This window comes from Amborella trichopoda, chromosome 6 (assembly GCF_054954075.1).
Source record: "Amborella trichopoda isolate Santa Cruz 75 chromosome 6, AtrichopodaSantaCruz75HAP2 v2.0, whole genome shotgun sequence".
Lineage (NCBI taxonomy): Eukaryota > Viridiplantae > Streptophyta > Magnoliopsida > Amborellales > Amborellaceae > Amborella > Amborella trichopoda.
In genome coordinates, this window is record NC_142341.1 from 30049929 (window position 1) to 30063965 (window position 14037).

Genomic DNA, 14037 nt, shown 5'->3' on the forward strand with positions numbered 1-14037 from the left:
GGCGAGATCGAGGCACCTAACTAGCTTGACGACTCTACTTGGGACTTACTACCCCTTAGTCAGATAGTTCTTATTTGGCTAGTCTCTTCTTTTATTATCTGCTTTCATTCTCTTTTCATATTCACTTATGGCCAGATTAGGGATTTTCTAATCACCTTATTCGAGAGTATTCACAGGGAACAAGGTCATTCAAATTCGCTTCCGACCATCCTCTAGAGCAAAGACCCCTCGTCTAGCTCCTAGGTCTTGACCTTGACTGGTGTGAGGAAGGACTTGAAGGTCCCTCACTCCCCATCTCTTCGCTCTGGTGGAAACTCCACAAAGGCGCCCTGCATGAGCAGCACTTATGTTGCCCCACGCAGCATACACCTAGCCACTGGCAAGTCACTTGCCGGTCGAGTTCTTGAGGTACACCGGAAGGCTGCCCAATCCCTTTATGCAAAAGGCAAGCAAGTTGCCATTGCTTAGTGGGTTACCGTAAGGCTACCCCCCACATTTCTACACCATCGATCTCTATCCCTAGCGGATCATCACTTCGAGGCGGAAACCCCACGGTCTCCATCCCTCACACACACCACAAGGCTTATGGGTCACCCACTCGTGCCACACGTTCAAGCACCTTCAGCCTTGATACTCGTAGGTTTTCCCCAAGAGCACCATCTTGAACCAGCCCTATCACTTAGGTCATGTCTCTGGAGCTCATAAAAGAGCTCGGGGCATGGACCTCATAAAAGATTGAGTCCTCTATCCTCCCTGGCCCAAGATGACTTCAGTTCTTGACCCTCATCCATTGCCGCATCTGATGAAGATGGCTCTCTCCTATTCCTGTCGTGACCTAGATCGCAGTTTTGGCCTGATGTCCATCAAACCCTCAAGGCTAAATACGATGGAGGTCTGCGAATTTTTATTAGGGAGGTGAACAAGGCAGTCAAAATAGCCAATTTTGATGACCCTCTTCACCTGAGTCCCTTCTATCCCTTTCAGACAATGAAGCCTAAAGAAGAGCTCCATGAGCCCTGTGCTGTGGTTACTGTCATAGAAGAAGACCCAGCCACTCAGTAGCCACAATATCAAGACCATCAAGAACTGGTCCAAATGCGAACCATGTACAGAAGTTGAGTTCAGTCAGTGCATGCTGACCCCTTACTGACTGTTCTACCACGTATGACCCATCAAGCTCGCAAGCCTTCAGTTGCCATTAAGGTTGACCTCCCTAGAGAAACAATCAGTGTAATGGTCGTAAGCGAGCCCGATTATGTGCAAGAGGATCATATGAACAAGATTGAGGACATGGTGCACACGATGATGGAGAAGATCGATCGTATTGATGTGGCACGCCAGTCGGCTAACCATGAGTTCAATTCCCATCACTCTGATGGTGCATCTCCACGGCAGCCCCCTCTGTCTACCTCACAGGACAATTCTATCCCTCATCCGGTCTCTCAGTTAGATATTGACGCTATGGTCACCCATAGTCTAAGAACAGACAAACTCTGAGGATACAGGGTGCGATGCCTTATCAAAGACCTTATCCCTCCTATATTGATCAGGTCCCATTCCCCTCAGACTATAAGAAAGGGAAGTTTCCCTTATTCAGTGGAACCACCTTCCCGAACCAGCAAATTGCCCACTTCTAGGAGGCATGTCGGGAAATAGCGACTGACTTCAGAGGACCACTTCTAGACGGGATGACTGATCCTCTGATGTAGCAGTCATTGACCTTCCTATCAATGACTTAGACTCTACGGAACCCTCAGATATCCAGCCATGGGTAACCTACCATGGCCGAAGCAGACTCAAGTCCTTAAGACGAGAAGCGGTTCGCTAAGCTAGAGCAGTTTGCCACCCCAGCTAGATGAATCAAACATCACATCTGAAAACTAGAAGGAGATGGGCACCAAGGGCTGCTCGCCGAAGAAACAAGATCGCTCAACCCGTAGTCGAGCAGGAATTTCTCAGGCCCCTTCCCCCGTTGTTAACCTTGCTGAACTTCATCCTTGGCACAATCCTTTTTCCTTCTTCATCTTGTCAGGAGGATGCTCCCATCTCATCTCCCACTCAGCACACGTCCAATGAGCGTGACGACGTTAAAAGCACTCCTCAACGGTCTAAGCAAGGGAAAGACCTAAAAAATCCCCTGAACCCGTCCAACTCTGGCGATGATGTAAAAAGCTACCCAAATCAGTCTGATGAGGGGAACGACCTTAAAAGTCCCCCACCTTCTAACCCTACTTCTCCTTCTTCTCCTGCTTCTCATTCTTCCTTGCCTATGTATCTTACAGCTACAACCTCGATATGTTCGGACTTCGACTCTCTCGATAGAGAACTTGAGGGATCAAAAATAACAAACATGCAATGGAAACGATTGAGAAAGACCCTGGCGCAGCAGCAGGATTCTTAACAATTGCTGATGCCCTGGCAGCTAAAGCGAAGGCAGAGCCATCTTCTTCAAAGAAGGGCAAGAAGTCGAAGACAAAGAAACCCCAGTGGCCCCCTGAGCCCAACTTCAAGCAGCATTTGAGAGAATTACGGGGGCAAAATTTTTATTCTAAAGAGGCTTGCCATATTGTTCAAGTCTATGAAGCGCAAGTCACTATGGAGCAAGCACTACACACATTTGTGCAAGGGCCATGTGATTCATACGAGGACACTTCAGGCCCAACCGTTGCCGAACCTCAAAAAAAGCTCCTGCAGTCTGATCGGCTTCCCATGTTTGAGGTCAACCCTTCTATCCCTCGATCCGAGAAAGGCGCAGAAATCATGACATGCTCTGGAACCTTATTGGAAGCAGCGATGTCAGGGTCATGGGTCTCTGTGCTTGAGGTTGATGAAAAGACTTCTGAAAATAATGATGAAGAGTTTCAAGAGGCCCCAGAAAAATGGGAAAAAGGTGGTCAGGCCACAGTTGACGAACTCGAATAAATCTTTGAGATAGAGCAGATCCCAGACCCACTTTCATTTCAACGATTATGTCTCCAGAAGAGAAAGAGCATTTCACTACCTTCTTGTGAGCAAATCGTGACGTATTTGCTTGGCATGACCATGAGATGCCCGACATAAACCCTCAAGTAGTTGTTCACCATCTCGGCATTGATCTGACTATCAAACCCATCAAACAGAAATCAAGAAGCTTTAGGCCTAACCTTGAGATGCAGATAGACATCAAGATGACCAAACTCAAACAAGCAGGCTTTATTCGTGAAGTCAAGTACCCGAAATGGATATCAAATGTTGTTCTGGTCAAGAAGAGGAATGGTTAAATCAGGGTGTGTATTGACTTCACGATTTGAATATCGCCTGTCCTAAGGATGACTTCCCATTGCCTTTCACTAAGATGCTCATCGACTCTACCACTCACCATGAAACCTTCGGGAATTGTACTTCGATGGAGCCTTCCAATCAAATCGAGGAGGCGCCAGAGTAGCATTCCTGAGTCCGAGAGGAGGAATATTGCCACTTTCCTTCTCTCTTGCTCAAGCCAGTTCTCATAATGAAGCAAAATACCAGGCCCTTATAATCTGTCTAGAGATAGCCTTCGACCTCAACTTGGAGCAGCTCAAGATCTATGGCGACTCTGAGTGGTTATCCGACAGCTTAAAGGGAATTATGATGTCAGAAAAGACACTCTCAAGCCTTATCACGATACTGCAAAATCATATATGGCTCAGTTTGAGGACGTATCCCTGAGTCACATCCCCAAAAGTCGAAACTCGCAGGCTGACGCACTTGCGAAAATCTGTGCTATAATTCAATTATCCTGATCAGGGTCCACGCTTGTCTGGGTGGTAGAATGGAGACACATCCAACTAAGAACCGAGGTCGATGCGAATGATGAGAGAAATATTTTCCCCGAGTGCCCTCCTTATCCATTTGGAGAACTTCTATCAGCCAAAGAAGTAATCAAGACTGAACAAGAAATAGCATAGAGTCAAGCAGCTAAGGGTTGAAACCAAGAACCAGAACTCTTTGACCCAATGTGCTCTGAAATTGACCAGGTAGAAGATTGGAGTGTACCCCTCACCAGTTTCTTAAGGCATGACAGGATTTTGAAGATCATACCGAATGCAATAGCATACGGCAAATGTCTACCAAGTATACCATCCTTGAGGGAGATGCTCTCTTCAGACAGTCGTTTGACGACATTCTTCTTAAATGCGTCGACATCCAAGGAGCAAATAAAGTGCTAGAAGAAGGATCCTCAAGCATTTGTGGACTACACCAGTCCGGTCCTAAACTTTATGAACGAATACACAGGTTGGGATACTATTGGCTTTCCATGATAGCTGATTCCTTAAGCTATGCTAACAAGTGCCAAGTATGCCAAATAGACTCTACCTTTGTTCGCCAGCCTCCATAGCCCTTACACCCAACGGTTGCATCATGGCCCTTCTCACAATGGGGTATGGACACCCTATTGACCCCCCTTCCACAATGGGCCATTTTTTTATCCTAGCTGCAACATATTACTTCTCTAAGTGGGGTGAAGTGGTCAACCTTAAGCAGGTTCTTGGGACAATGGTAGCCTACTTTGTTCGCCATCGTATCATATATCGCTTCAGAGTGCCCGACCGGATCATATCTGACAACGACCCTCAATTTAGGAGTCATCCCATTGATCTCTTAGTTAACCAATTCGATTTCGAATGGAGGTACTCGACTATCTACCACCCTCAGGCTAATGGATTAGCAGAGGCTTTCAATAAGACTCTGTGCAATGTCTTAAGAAAGTTAGTATAAAAAACAAGGAAGAGCTGACATGAGAAGCTTCCTGAAGCACTGTGGGCTTATCGTACTACTACACAAAATGCTATTGATTCCACTCCGTATTCTCTGATCTATGCGGGTTAGGTTTACCTCTCGAAATACAAATCCCTTCATTGCGAGCAGCTATTCACCAAGGACTAACCGAAGATGAGAGTGTCAAGCTCCGGTATCAAGAATTGGATGCACTCAATGAAAAGAGGTTAGAGGCTCACCAGAACCTTGAACTCAACCAAGGGAGAAGAAAGAGGGCCTTTGACAAGTCTGTCAAGATCTGCTCGTTCACTCGTGGTGATCTAGTCTTAGCTGTTAAGAGGCCTATTATTATGAATGGCCGGTGTAAAGGGAAGTTTGAGCCTATGTGGGAAGGTCCCTTTACAGTAAAAAAGGTCTCGCCCAACGGAGCTTACATATTGGCACATCCTGATGGAAAGGAGGCGATGCCCCCTATCAACGGGCGATACCTAATGAACTACTATCCATGATGTGTATTCTAAAGAAAGGGACTCAACACGAAAACAAGCAAGATAGTCCAAACAAAATGCTAACTTTTTTTATTGCAGTAAAAATGAGTTACAAGAACCCATTACTAGGGAGGTTACAAGTCTCTTGCATCTGAGGATAAGAGGACAGTTGCAAGCCAAAACTTGTACTCTTGCCCTTGCATCTGAGAGAAAGAGGATGGTTACAGGACAAAACAAATGCCGATCCCACCAAAAAAAGACTCTCCTCACGAAGAAGCAAAACCAGTTGGAGAGTTAGCTTTAATTCATCGGACGAGTAAGAAGATGGTTACAGGTCAGAAGACAAAGCAAAGCCACACCAAGAAGTTATCCTCAGTGCATCTGACGTGTATGTTAAACATACAAGTCAGATACCTCATCTGATGTGTATGTCGAACATATGACGTAGCATCCATTCGACGTGTATATCAAACATACAAGAGGTGCTACTCTGGCAAGGAGATGGCCTATGACGGAAAGCATGCCCTGTTCACAGTGGATGCCCTTCCATAAAACAACATGGACCTCATTGTTGTCCTGGAGGATTTGGCTTCCAACAAGTACCACAAGCCATGCCCCATCCTTCACCACTTTTTGCCGACTCATGAACATTGCCGTACGTAGCTCATCCCCGAGCACCGCGAACCCTCACATGACTTACCGCCATATGCGAGCATCTTTATTCGCATCATGATAAGCCACATGTGCTGACGAGTGTCGACTGAAGCCCACACCGATTGTGTTCTCCAATGGCCAACACCGGTTGCGCTTCTACCCTTAATGTCGGTTGCCTTTCTTGAGGTTCAGCGTCGGTTGTGTCAGCACTCCAAACCATTAGCACCGGTTGCCTCAGCGCCAGTTGCACTTTTATTAGTGCAGGCTCTGTGGCAACTGTTCACCTCTCGAGACTCGTCATTTTTTAAAACTTAAAGTTTTTGCTCCTCCTTAATGGTCACATGATTTCCAAGGATGAAGGCCAAACCGTCACGTACTATACACCTTCCCCATGACGGCTCACCTCCTACAATTGTACGGCCCACCCCCTGCTCCCATTCGTCTCCTGCCGGAACTTTTCTTATATGGTCGGAAACCCACTGAAGAACTACTCCCGCTTGTGTTTTTGGCCTGAGTGTCACCAGAGCCTCATTGACCTACAAACTTCCCCTAAGTTCCCAAAAACTTCTGCAACACCACGAGCAGTGCCGAAAAACTTCGAAATCACCAAGAAACCCCTCAAAATCCCTACTATGAAGGAAAACTGCACCCGAAATTTCCTCTCTTTCAAGACATAATTCCTGGAGGATTCTCCTCTCCCTGTTACTCTCTCTACTACTTCGTCAATTCCGAGCAAAAGTTCACGCGCCGAAGGTTTTCTCTAAAAGACCCTTGTCAGAATCTTTCCTGCAAAAGTCTTGCTGAAGTTTTACTACTTGCCGAAACATTAATCAGGCACACCCTCTCCTCAATGTTAAAGAAAATTGTTGCTTAATTTTTTACCCTTGGTGAAAAATAAGGGAAAACAAGATTTTACCCCCTTATATAGTCTATGCTACCCTTAAATGCCCCTCACAAACTCAAAATTCCAATAGCGTCCAAGGGAAGCCAAGCAATGAAGAGCCGGGTCGGGCCTCGACCCGAGGCCCGAGGTAACTCTCTTTCCCAGCATCAGTTGACTTAACGTTGGGTGAGTTTCCAAATACAACCCTAGCGTCGGTTGACTTAACGCTGTATGAGTTTCTATATACGACCTTAACGCCAGTTGACTTAACGTCAGGTGAGTTTCCAAATAGTACCCTAGCGCCGGTTGCCTTAACATTGGGTATGTTTTCTGAAACGACCCAAGCACCGGTTAACTCAACGCTAGTTGATTTCAGATAACATCACGGGTCGATCTTTAACAGCCCAATGCTGGTTAGGTTGTGAGAACTCAGCGTCGGTTGAATATTCGCAATAGACCATTAGCGCTACACATGGCGACGACTGTATTTCAAGCAGTGCATGCCCTACCCCTATCCCTAGTGAAGTAGCACCCAAGCCATGATGTGTCATCCCTAGTGGACTTGCACCCATGCAATTGCACCTAGACTGTGACTTCCCCAAAGGAGTCAGGAGTCGTCCCTCATCCCGGTGGGTCTGTTTCACACCAAGCTATCTTATCCCCAGGGAGTCGAGTTATCCTCATAAGCCAATTCTCCAAAGAGTGTGCTTACCTACTTAAAACCCTAGTGAAGTCTGCCTCTCATGACCAGCCTTCATCAGGTCACCATTTCCATCTAGGCCTTCAGTTTGTGAATGGCCTTAACCATTATCCCCAGGGAGTCGGATCACCAACCACAGACCTATTCCCCATGGAGCTCCACCTACATGGCAACCCAACCTCGGTCCGTGTTGCACGACCCTAAACTGCACATCCTCGGTCCATGCTACATGACCTTACACAGTATAGCCTCAGTCCATGTTGCAAGACCCTAAACTGCACAGCTTCGGTCTGTGCTTTACGACCCTATACTGTATGGCCTCGATCCATGCTTCACGAACCTAAACTTCACTGCCTCTTAACCTGCACAGCCTCAGTCCATGCTGCACAACCCTAAATTGCATAGCCTAGGTCTGTGCGGCCCGACCCTGAGCTGCACAGCCTCGGTCCATGCGGCCCGACCCTGAGCTGCACAGACTCGGTCCGTGCTGCCTGGCCCTAAACTGCATAGCCTTTGTCCTGGTGCACGACCCTAAACTACACAGCCTCGGTCCGTACTGCACGACCCTAAACTGCAAAGCCTTAGTCCATGCTGCATGACTCTAAACTGCACAACCTCGATCCATGCTGAACGACCCTAAACTGTATAGCCTCAGTCTATGTTGCACAACCTTAAACTGCACAGCCCCAATCTGTGCTGCACGACCCTAAACTGCACAGCCTCGGTCTGTGCTGCACGAACCTAAAACTGCATAGCCTAGACGAACGACCCTATACTGCATGGTCCAAACTATATGACCATAAACTGTAGCGGTCGTCCATGTTGCATGACTTAAAGCTGTACAACACCATGGTCCAAACTATACGACCTTAAACTGCAGTGGTGGTCCGTGCTGCATAACCTGAACTGCACAACACCATGGTCCAAATTATACAACCTTAAACTATAGCAGTGGTCCATGCTGCATGACCTTAAACTACACCACACCATGGTCCAAACTATATGACTTTAAACTGTAGCGGAGGTCTAGTTGCACGAGCTTAAACTGCATGGTCCTAGTCGTATGACTTTAAACTACATAACCACGGCCTAGTTGTGTGACCTTAAACTATAACACCCGTCCTAGCCGCATGATGTTAAAAGGCTCAGCAACCACGATCCAGCTGTATGTCCTTAAACCATAGTGCACGTCCTGCTGGCATGACGATAAACTCGTCCCGACATACACGCACACGCCTTTGCGTACACTTTCATGCTCACCTTTCCTATCCTATCTTATAGTGTGCGCGCACCATCTTTATTACCTCCCCAGTGAGTTCATTCATTTTATCACCAGACCTCATTCCCCAGTGAGTCTCACCCATGCTCAAAAAATGGCGAACCATCCCGCCATCCATACTAGTTGTAAGTTAGTGGGTCACCATCATCCACTCACATTTCATACATCTTCCATCTCTCATTAGTAGCCCCGAGCCATCTCCCCAAGTGAACCAAAGCACCACTATACTCACTCCATGGCCTTCATAGACTGCCAACCATCACCATCACGGTCCAACTGTATCACCTTAAACCATACTGCACGTCCTGGCCGCTTGACGTTAAATTGTTTCGCACAAGTCCCGAAGGTGTGACCTTAAACACACCTTCATAAAGAAAAGAAAAGAGAATAACGGGCATAGTGTATACCTAAACAAGGGATCACTATGAGTAAAAATGATAGACGGGCATGGTCACAAAACCATGAGTAAAAGAGTTCCGTGAATAAAAAACCCGAGCACGGTGAAAACCCGAAACGGCATCGTGAGCAAGAATAAAAAAAGAACAAGAAGGGTAGACATGACAAGAAGTTCATGGGTAAAAGAACCCCATAAAAAGAAGTTGGTGAAAACCATCTCTACAGCGTCGCTTCCCAAGACCAAGCGAAAAATCTCAAAGAACGTTTGGATCAATAAATAGGCTGATGCAACACTCGCCTCAACATGAGACTTCAATCCTCACTCAACAGAAGAAAATACCTAGTGACATAAAAACCAGGAACCCAAAAACATGAGCTTCAAGGAAAATATTCCCACAGTTTGATTCCAGTTGCAAAAGGACTTGAAAAACATAAGAGTCGTCAAGATGGCCAGACAAGTCTCATGAGGAAGAAAAATATTCTCACGAGGTCACAATTACACTCTAAGAAACAAACATTATAAAGAAAAGAAACTAACAAAGCAAGGGGAGAACCTACTTGCCTAACCGACAGACCCAGACCTTCGGAGCTGGCTAACACTCCCCTCGACTGGACCAGGTAGTCGAGCCTCAAAGTGGTACTCTAAACGTCAAAAGCAAACCTGGTGTAGCAGCAAACAACTCCTACCAAAGAAAACCAATGAACCCAGATGAAATGGGATCGCCGTGCCACTCAATTGCCAGATGGACCCGATTATGGCTGGCGAGGTCTGTACAAAATCCTCAGATAATCATAAACAGTTCACACGAGGGTAAGGACTCCGATAAGGTCCCAAAAAAAAATCTCGTCTCCCTCTAAAGTCTCCATGGACGGACTCGCAAACAATGCATCCCTACGTCTGAGCAGCCTAGTTACACCATTATGTGAATCTCCTCGGCGTTCACGTAATCCTATGGCTAAGAAGGAAAAAAATTAAAAGCCGAAGGAAACATTCCAAATGATTGTCCTTCTTGCTTCTCTTCAAGCACAACATTCGGTGAGGTAAGCTGTTTGAACGTATTTTTCAGCACCTTGGTCCCTGGTAGGAAGCAGGTCAATAAAGCTTACAAAACAATGAAAATTCCTGATAGGCTCAAAATAGCCATAAATTTGGTCAAGATCTTTATCAGCACATCAAAATACCACCTACCAAGTTTCATCACGATCAGACATGTCTAAGGCAGTGAGCACAAAGGAACAATTTTCGAAAAAAATGGCCTCTTGCACCTTGAAACGGACCCTACAACTGAAACTACATTTTTAGTGTCTCCAATCACTATGGGACCATCGCCGTTAGATCCAGCACGGTTGAAAACCCCTATCGGCGAAGTTTTAGCTTAATTGGACACTCTAGAATAAAAATTTGAGCGAAACATTGAAACAGGAGGGGCTGCACACTATTCTCGTGTGCCCTGATAGCACCAAAACACCATTAAAGGTGGTTGCTTTTACATTCACGGGCAGTCACTTTCAGGGTCCGTAACTCACTCATTCCAAGTCGGATCGCTCCCAAATTTGGTGAGCGCATTCGTCTAATCAAGATGAACAATTTGATATGTAGCACGCATCTAGTCGATGTCCGAGTAAGGAGAAAAGCTAGAGGGAAGTTGATCGTAGAAAATTCAATAGCGATAAGCCTCGCTCGATGGACCAAATCACGACGCTTGCATAACGGATCAATGACAAACCAATTCCATTATGTGCGTAAGGTCTAGGGCTATCATTGATCCCAACCCTATACATGTTGGATGGTCAGATTTCATGCACGAAGCAGACGAAGTTACTGAAATTTTGGGCATCGGATTCTAGATTCCGACCAAAACACAAAAGTTGCGAAATATTCATACAAGCTCCAAATCGCGTCCCTTTTGTTGCCACGTGATCGAAACGGCATGCTTAGTGCACTACGATGAAAAATTTATAGAAAAATAACAAGGAATGAGCACACTATTGATCCGAAGCTTCCTAGATTCAAACAAAGTTCAAGTCTCATGATCATGGCTCAAAAACATGATTCATGACTTGAAGTTTGTATCAAAACGATCGCCATGTCGAGCACTATAAGAAAATAATAATCTTTCGAATAAATGGGCATCAGAGCAATTGTGAGTTAGCCACGGAAGATCACACAAGTTCTCAGGCAGTAGCAAGGACTGTTTTGAAATTCCACACATTGTTAGGCAAGGGTAAAACAACCATTTTTCACCAATTTTTAGAATTTTTTTTAATTCAATTAAATCCTAATTTTCAGCAATTAGGTCTAATTTTGATCAATCCAACCATGTTTGGGCACAATTCTATATAAACAGGCACTGCCTTATTAAAAGAAACCCCACGGCCTTCAGTTGATGTTTTGAAGATTGAATAAAAATTTTGATTCCTTGCTTGAGCCTGTGAGTACGTCTTGAAAAGAGAGAGGAGAGAGAAGAAAAGGGTTGATACCCTCTAGGCAGGCAACTTTCTCTATCCTCCCTCTTTATCTCCTTCTTTTTTGTCTCTTTCTCTCTCTTCTCTCTTTCTCTCTTTCTCTCTCTTCTCTCTTTCTCCTTATTTTTTCTCTCTTTCTCTCTTTCTTTCTCTCTTCTCTCTCTCTTTCTTTTCCTCTTTCTCTCACTTCTTTCTCTTTCTCTCTTCTCTCTCTCTTTCTCTCTCTTTTCGTTATCTCTTTCTCTTTCTTCTATCCTCATCTTTATCTGCATTTGTCCCCTTTTGATGCAACCGATGAGGCATAGCGTCAGTTGGTCTCCTCTCTCTCTCTGTCAGTTGGGGAGACCTAATGCCGACTGGGCCTTCTCTCTCTTCCTTTGTGTCTCGATGAGACAGTTTCGATTGATCTTCTCTCTTCCTCTATCAGTCTGTGAGACCTCATGTCAATTGGTTTTCTCTCTCTTCATATCAATCGACGATACCTAGCACTGATTGGGTTTCTCTCTCTTCCTTTATCAATCGATGAGACCTAATTTCAATTTGTCTTCTCTCTCTTCCTCTATTAGTCTGTGAGACTTAGCACCAACTGGTTTTCTCTCACTTCCTCTATCAATCGGTAATACCTAACACCGATTGGTTTCTCTCTCTAGCTCTATCAATCGTTGAGACCGCACACCGATTGATATTCTCTCTCCTCTTCTATCAGTTAGCGAGACCTCATGTCGATTAGTTTTCTCTCTCTTCCACTATCAGGCGGTGAGACCTAGCATCGACTGAGTTTCTCTCTTTTCCTCAATCAGTTGGCGAGACTTAACGCTGACTGGTTTTCTCTCCCTTTATGTGTTAGTCGGTGAGACCTCACGTTGACTGATTTTCTCTCTCTTCCTCCATCAGTCGATGAGATCTCTCACCGACTGTTCTCTCTCTCTTCTTCTGTCAGTTAGCAAGACTCAGTGCCGACAGCTTCCCCCTTCTCTCCTCTTTTGAAACTGTCACCAATGTCCAATGCTAACTGCATCTTCTATCCTTTCTTATCCCTCCTCTCCTCGTTCTTCTCTCTCTTTTTGTCTATTCCCTTCTTCTCTTCAAACTATTCCTCTACTACTCTTGCGTTTGACCAATTATCAACCAGCCTAGTCACTGCTCAGATCCTCTCGCTTGGTTGAATTCTTCTCTCCCCCCGTCTTTCTTTCTTGTTTTTGAATACGCATGCTTGTGTACGTTCATCAGAGAGGAAAAGGGTGAGGTCTGACCCACGTATCCCATAACCTTTTCCATATATGTGTGTGATTACAGAAAAGCAAAAAATAAGAAGAATATGAGTCAAGGGAGGTGATTCTGAACCAGTTTTTATTATTGGGGGGCTTTCGTCGTGATTTAAGAGGGCGCCCACGTGAGTCAGCCCATGTAAGTCCCTAACTCATCTTTAAAATTCCTCTCTCACCGGTTGGTAACACCTGCCCCGTTTTCGAACGAGGTTCTGAGCGAGTGATCTCATAAATGTGTCGGGTCTCCGTCGAAACTCGAGACGTGCACTGCCTGATCCTTCAGGATCTAGAGGACGAGATCGAGGCACCTAACCAATACATTTTTATGAACACTTGATAAAATAAAGTTATTAATAAAGCTTCGCCTTATGGAAATATTACTTAGTCCCCATATTAGACTAAGTATGTTCTAAACAGAGGCATGATTGAAGTCACTTTGTGAAAGATGGTAAAACATACGCTTAATGACTGTCAACAAATGATTAGAAACAAGCATGGTTCTTAACGGCACCACTCAAATGTGCCCTTGACGATGTCTAAGGATGGCTTAACCCATCACCACCACAACGACACTTTAAAGTTGCCCAGGGATGGCTTAACTTATTACCGCTTCATCGACTGTATAAAGCTTCCTAAGGATGACTTAACCCATCATTACATCAATGACAGTTTAATGCTGCCCAGGGAAGGCTTAACCCATCACTGCATTGGTTAAATGCCTCGATCTCGCCCTTTGAGTCGGGATGACCTGGTGTTGTGGTTTCGGGTTCTAGATGGACCCCGGACCTGAAATCGCTCTCTCGAGAATCGCATAAAGGAGATGTGGACAGGAATACTAACTGGTGAGAGACGAATTTGGGTCATGAGGCGGGACTCATCTCACGTGGGTCAGTGACACACTTGGACTGCTCGTGTGGGTGCCCTCTTACACCATGTGGAATGCCCCTTGGCTTGAGGCTAGTTCGGAATCGCCTCCCTTGACATGTTTCTTCTTTCTTGCAAACACACACACACACATTAAAAGTACAAACAAGTGGGTCTAGAGGACCCCAGCTTGTCATAGTGTGAGTGCACACGTGCGTGTGTACTCAAAGGAAAATGGAAAAATAACATAGTAGAGTCTGTGTCAATTTGATAGCTTCATGACATCTCCTTGAGTGCATATT